Genomic DNA, 5,765 nt, shown 5'->3' with positions numbered 1-5,765 from the left:
GATCCCGGCGGGAGGCATAGGTCGGCGATGACTGGGCGTTTACTGATGGCCGCGTTGCAGCCCCCCGCATGGGGGTCCCCTGGAACGATCCCCTTTGCGGTATCCACCCACTCACCGCGCAGCGGAGGCTTCCTGTCGCGGACCTGCGGAGGAGCAGATAGACGGGCGGACAGGGAGCACGCTTGGGTGCAAGCAGGTTAGCGGAGCAGGAGCAGCCGCAGCGCAGGGGCGGGCCGGGAAGACAGCGGTCGGCTCTCCGGCCGGACACGTGGCGCGCAGGGGCCAATCGGGCTCGCCCCGCCTCCTACCCCCCACCCCCAATTGCTTTGCTCCTTGAATCTTAGAATGTCACCATCCCAGGAGAACGTCTGTCCGAGCTCAGACCCGGGACTCGAGCATAGAGCGGGGAGGTGGATTTGGCCAAGGCTACGCAGCCATTCAGGGCTAGAAGTCAGGGCTCCCGACTCCTAGTTCTGCAAACATTCCCCCAAATTTCTGATACTTGCCAAAGCTTTGTTGAGAAACAGAATACTGAGGCTTGACAAAATTGAGGCCAAGCACTTTATCCGCCTGATCCGATTCTATTCTTCAATAGCTCATCACGTCCGTGACATTACTTACCCACTTTCTGGGAGAGAAGAGCCCAGAGAAGTCCCGTTCTTTGGCCAACGTCACAGAACTAGTAAGTCTTGGAGTTGGGGTTGGAACCTGAGCCAGGTGACTCCAGAGAAGAGCTTATTCATGCCTGACTCTGGCAAGTGCATAGTCCAGAGAAAAGAGAGACAAAGAGACCAGCAGTTATAATCCAGGACTGTGGGGAAAACAATAGATGATTTTTTAAAAAAAGATAAATGTTGGGAACTCAGAGGAAACTGAGAGTGATGGTCCCCCAGGGGATTTATAAAGACTTCCCAGGGGAGGTAATGTTGCAATGAAAGTACCTTTCATCCTCTGCCCCCTTAGAAATTCCGCTTTGGTAAAAAGATGGAAAGATGGTAACCCTGGGCTGTCACTCAGCTGTTGAGCCTCCCTGGGCAAGCCGCTGCTCAGATGATCGATTTGCTCATCCGAAAGCTAAGGATAACAACCAAAGCTTTTTTGCAAGGGTTGTCTTCCATCTGTCACTTAAAGTTCAGCGACTTTAAGCCTACAAGGAGACCTGGCTGGAAAATATGTCCTTTCATCTCTTCGTCTCCCAACAAATATTTATTGAGCACCTGTTGCATGCCAGGCATTGAACTGGGAGACTGAAGTGAGCAAATGGGAAATGGGACCCTGCCCTGCCCTCATGAAGCTTCCACTCTCACAGATGGCAGATGGTTAGTTAGGTCACTGTTACACTAAAGTTTAGCCAGGTGCAATTTGGGAACTATCAAGTGCTGTGACAAGGCCCACAGCAGAGGGCCCTAGCCTAACCTAGGCTTCTGAATGAAAGTGATGTTAAATTGTGACCAGAAAGATGAATAGAATCTAGTAAAAGATTAAGAAGAAATTAAAATAATTGCCTTAAGATGACATCTGCTGTCAGTGGAAGGAACCCCCCTTCCCCACCCCTCGAGATAGACTGTGAGGGGGCTGGCCCCAGTGAGGATGGAGGTGGGGTCTCCTCAAGCATCCTCATAGTGGCTGCTATTTATTGAGTATGTTCTCTGTACCAGGCACCCGTTGTAAGCACTTTACTTGCAATGTCACATTTAATTCTCACAATTCATTAGTAAGTATTCAGCACCTACTATGTACCAGGCACTACTTCAGGAGCTTTATCAGCAAACAACGTGTTTCTTCTTATGATTTTAGTTTCATAGCATTGTGGTTGGAGAAGACGCTTGATATGATTTCAATCTTCTTAAATTTATTGAAACTTGTTTTGTGTCCTAACATGTGGTCTATCTTGGAAAATGTTCCATGTGCACTTGAGAAGAATGNATATATATATATATATATATATAAAGGTGTCTACTGATTGTCTTTGGAGCTGGTTATAACATCTGCCTGGTCCAGTCATTGATTAATGAGAATAAAATCTTCAGCACGCGGTCATTTTTATATCTGTGTGAGTCATGATTTTACTCTTTCTTGAGAATTACTATATATTCTTCTTTGCTGCACCCCCTACCATAGGGTGTGGCTCATAAGGAGTGTTGGATGAAGTGCACTGAGTGGTTTTTCATGCTTCCTTTAGTGACCCCCTTGAAAAAAAAAATCAGTGTAGAGAAGGAAAAATAATTCTCCTTCCATTAAACCATCTAAGTTCTCTGGCTGATCTAATAATCACATTGCCATAAGACAGTTAACAAGTAAAAATAACCAAATTTATCATGTATGTACATATGGGAGTTCCTTAAGAATAGGGGACCCAAGGACAAATCAACAGTTGAGGTTTATATATCATCTAGAGCTAAGGAAAAAGGGAGGCAGGGGTTTGGACTTCAAAGGGAAGGCAGGCAATTTACAGATAGATGAGAAGGAGCAAACATCTGAGCCACCCAGAAACCATGGGAGTCTAACCCAGAGGGGCGTCTAACAACCAGACTCTGCTATGTTCCTCTCTGCCTGCCACACTTAGTTCATATTATACTAAGGTGAACTTGCTAAGGTGAATATGATAAGGTGATCTCCCTTCCTGGAGCAGGTATTTCTATCTGAATTCTTTTAGGCAGGTAAGAGGGAGAGAAAGGGCTCTTCTTGAGTCTTTTGTTTCTAAAAAGAAACAAAAACAAACAAAACAGCTTAAAATAACCAATATCCCCCAAAATGCATATGTTGGGGTGGCAAAAGTGCTCTCCCCTCAACAGAATAAAAGGAACCACCCAGCCTAGTGGTTTTCACACTGTGCTTTACTCGTCATATAGCCAGGAGAGGAAATAACTTGAAAGATTAAGTAACTTGCCCAACACCTAAAGAAAATTAGTCATCAAATGGGGATTCATTTTGCAAAAAATATTTATTGAGCACCTCCTGTATGCCCATTTGTAGGAGTTGGGGATAAAATTTTAAAAATGACACAGATGAGTCTCCCCCCCCCCCATGAAGCTGGCTATCTAGTGCATTAATCTGCAATTTTTTTGATCCTATATACCACCAGTAACAAGAAAAAAATTGAGCATTCATCATGATAAACAAAAATTACTTTGTAAGCATGAGATTAAAAGCACATAAAATAAGAGTTCTAACAGTTTCTTCCTATACTCCAGGAAGTCATCTTTAGCACCTGTCGGGGTGTGTCTGCCCTACTTCAGAGGCCCCTGGCCTATAAAATCTAGATCTTTCCCTTTCTCCATTCCTGGTGGGTCATCCCCCAGCCTGCAGGAAGATACCCAGGACCAGCTCCAGGGCCCTCTAGGAGCCTCCCGGGTAAACGCCGTTCCTGGCCATGTGCCTGGGCACAGCCCCCAGCTCATGCACTCAGGTTTCTTAGAGAGCAGTGTCTTTCCCTCTCCTGACCCAGAACCATTGATCCCAGGGCTGGACAAGGCCCCAGGAGATCATAGGGCTGCCCAGGGTTTGGAATTGGACTGCCCAGGGTTTGAATCCCAGCTCAGGTCACTTTCATGGAAAGCAGCACAGAGGCTGGAGCCCTGCCGGTGATTGAAGCCTGACCCCCTATGTAGGAGCTTTGAGGCCTTGGGCAAGTACTTAAGCGCATATGTAAAAAGGGAGTTAAAAATAGTGCCTACCCCAGAGGGTTTGTGGTGAGGATGAAAAGAATTAACAAGGCTAGTGTTTAGAAGAGGTCCTGGCCTCTTCCCTAAACTTTCAAAGGTTGAGTTGCCACATCTGCAAAATGGGCTCAGCCAAATCCTGGTAAACTGGAAGGGTTCAATAAATAATAGAGGTTGCTATTTTATTATTATTTAAGGAGTACCAGGACACTCGTTTTACAGATGAGGAACCTGAGGCTCAGGTCACCTTGCCTTCTCAAGCACCGCACATTTCTGAGATTACAACAGTAGCACTTGCTTCTCTGTGCACCGCACTCCGCAGTTTACAAGGCACTTTCACAGCTTCCATTTTATAATCTCATGAGGGTAGATATCAAACTCATCCTCAATTTACAGGTGGGGAATCTGAGGCTCAAGGACAGTCATTCCTTCCTAGCCAGTCTCTGTGGGGGCTTCTCAATCTCTGGGAGAAAGGATATGGAATGTGGCTGATTCCAAGCCAGGATTCCAAGCCCCACCACACATGGACTTCCTCTCCTCTATCGGGGTGGGGAGGAGACATACATACTCAGAAATCATTTTACTATGTTACCTGGACACATCTCTTATCCTTCTAGAGAGGAAGGAGACAAGGCCCAGGGGATGATAAGTGTGGCCAGGGCACCCAGCTGGTTAGTGGCAGGGCTGGGGCTGAAACCGGGAGCCCCGGGCTCCGGCTGGGTGCTGCAGTGCAGATGTTCCCGATCCTGGCAGCTACCCGTCACTGCAGAGCCCCCACACCCTGGCCCAGGAATCAGCCCCAAGAGGCCAGGTCCCCGATTTCCCGGGGTGAGCCCCCTCCTCTGCACACTAGCAAACACATTCTGCCTCGGCAACAGCTGTGGCCCTTACCCAGAAACTGCAAATATTTTCTGTCTCCCAGCAGCCCAGCCCGCCTTGGGAACAAGGGGTGGAAGGCAATGGAAGATGGGTGAGTGACTGTCACAGCTGCAGTGGGGGGATGGAGGCCTCAGACTCCCTCCCCAGCCCCACCCGACTCCCAAGAATCCAAAATCTCAGAACAGTTGAAGCCTAGAATACCAGCCCTGGAAGTGCTGCAACCAATTAAGCACACTTTGCTACAGTTGGATAACTAAGGCCCAGAGAGGGAAGGGGCTTGCCCAAGGACCCCCAGCACCTGGAACTGGAACCCAGCTTTCCACTGACCGCCAGGCCAGTGCCCTCTGCATGGCACAGGGCCTGACGGCTAGAAGGGCAGGGTCCGTGGGAGCTGAAGCTGGGCAGTTCATTCACCTCGAAAGGGAATGACTAAGAGGTCAAGATATGTCACCTGGGTCAGAGGGGCCAGCAATTTAAGGTGTGCTTGAGGCAGGGGAGGCAGGGGAAGTGAGGAAGAAGGCGGACTAGGGGAAACCAGAGTCCTTTCACAAACTGGGAGCCCTATGTCCAAATATGGAGTAGTCCAGGAAGACCCATCAGGGTTTAGAGAAAAGAAGGGACAGGAAGGAAGCAAAGGCTGGACTGGTCCTCCCAAAGGACCCCTACCCCGGTCCCCTGCAGGGCCTGCAAGGGTGGGCCAGGCTTCCCAAGCCTGTACTCAAAAGACTTCCCACACCTGTAATTATTCCTTGCAGCTGACAAATACATCAATTTTCACAGACACTGTTTCCTCTGAGAGGGGCTGGGCTTATCAACTCTGGACTGGGAGAAGGAAACTGAGGCTGAGAGGGAAAGCTACTAATTCAAGGTCATACTGCAAATCGTTGTCAGAGCTGGGATTTGGATTCCGAGAAGTTCACTCCGGTGCTGGTGTTCCAGGAGTTACCTGAAGCTCCCCAGGCTTTGGAAAGGCCTAAACTGGGCTTGGGGAGAGCAGGAAGAAGGGTGGGGCTTCTGCCCCAGCACAAGGCCCGGAGCCCAGCTTATAGACAAGTAGGGTCCATGAGGCTCTGAGATGAGGCCAGACGGTCCTTTATAGGTCCACACACAGAGGGTCCCCCCTCCAGTGTCACACTCAAGCCATTTCGTAAGCGGCTGGAGAATCTGCCTCTTCACGTCCACTTTCTTCAGCCTCAGCCACACCCTTAGGTCCGGTCCTAAGAT

General features: G+C 48.9%; 2 protein-coding genes across 3 annotated transcripts in view; one reads left to right on the top strand and one right to left on the bottom strand.

Annotated features, from left to right (window-relative positions):
- The window catches only part of ANXA6 (annexin A6), a 43,913-nt gene extending 43,656 nt beyond the window's left edge, over positions 1-257 (bottom strand). For both annotated transcript variants that reach the window (XM_019627245.1, XM_019627246.1), the window contains exon 1: positions 116-257. The gene's annotated coding sequence lies outside the window, so the exon portion shown is untranslated. The remainder of the gene's footprint in view (positions 1-115) is intronic.
- Positions 258-616: 359 nt separating this feature from the next.
- LOC109373452 (platelet-derived growth factor receptor-like protein) overlaps positions 617-5,765 on the top strand; it is a 39,686-nt gene continuing 34,537 nt past the window's right edge. Inside the window, exon 1 of the mRNA XM_019627247.1 lies at positions 617-682. The gene's annotated coding sequence lies outside the window, so the exon portion shown is untranslated. The remainder of the gene's footprint in view (positions 683-5,765) is intronic.

This window comes from Hipposideros armiger, unplaced genomic scaffold (genome assembly GCF_001890085.2).
Source record: "Hipposideros armiger isolate ML-2016 unplaced genomic scaffold, ASM189008v1 scaffold_725, whole genome shotgun sequence".
NCBI lineage: Eukaryota > Metazoa > Chordata > Mammalia > Chiroptera > Hipposideridae > Hipposideros > Hipposideros armiger.
Note: the sequence above shows the minus strand (reverse complement) of the source record. Positions and strands in the feature narration are given on the sequence as shown.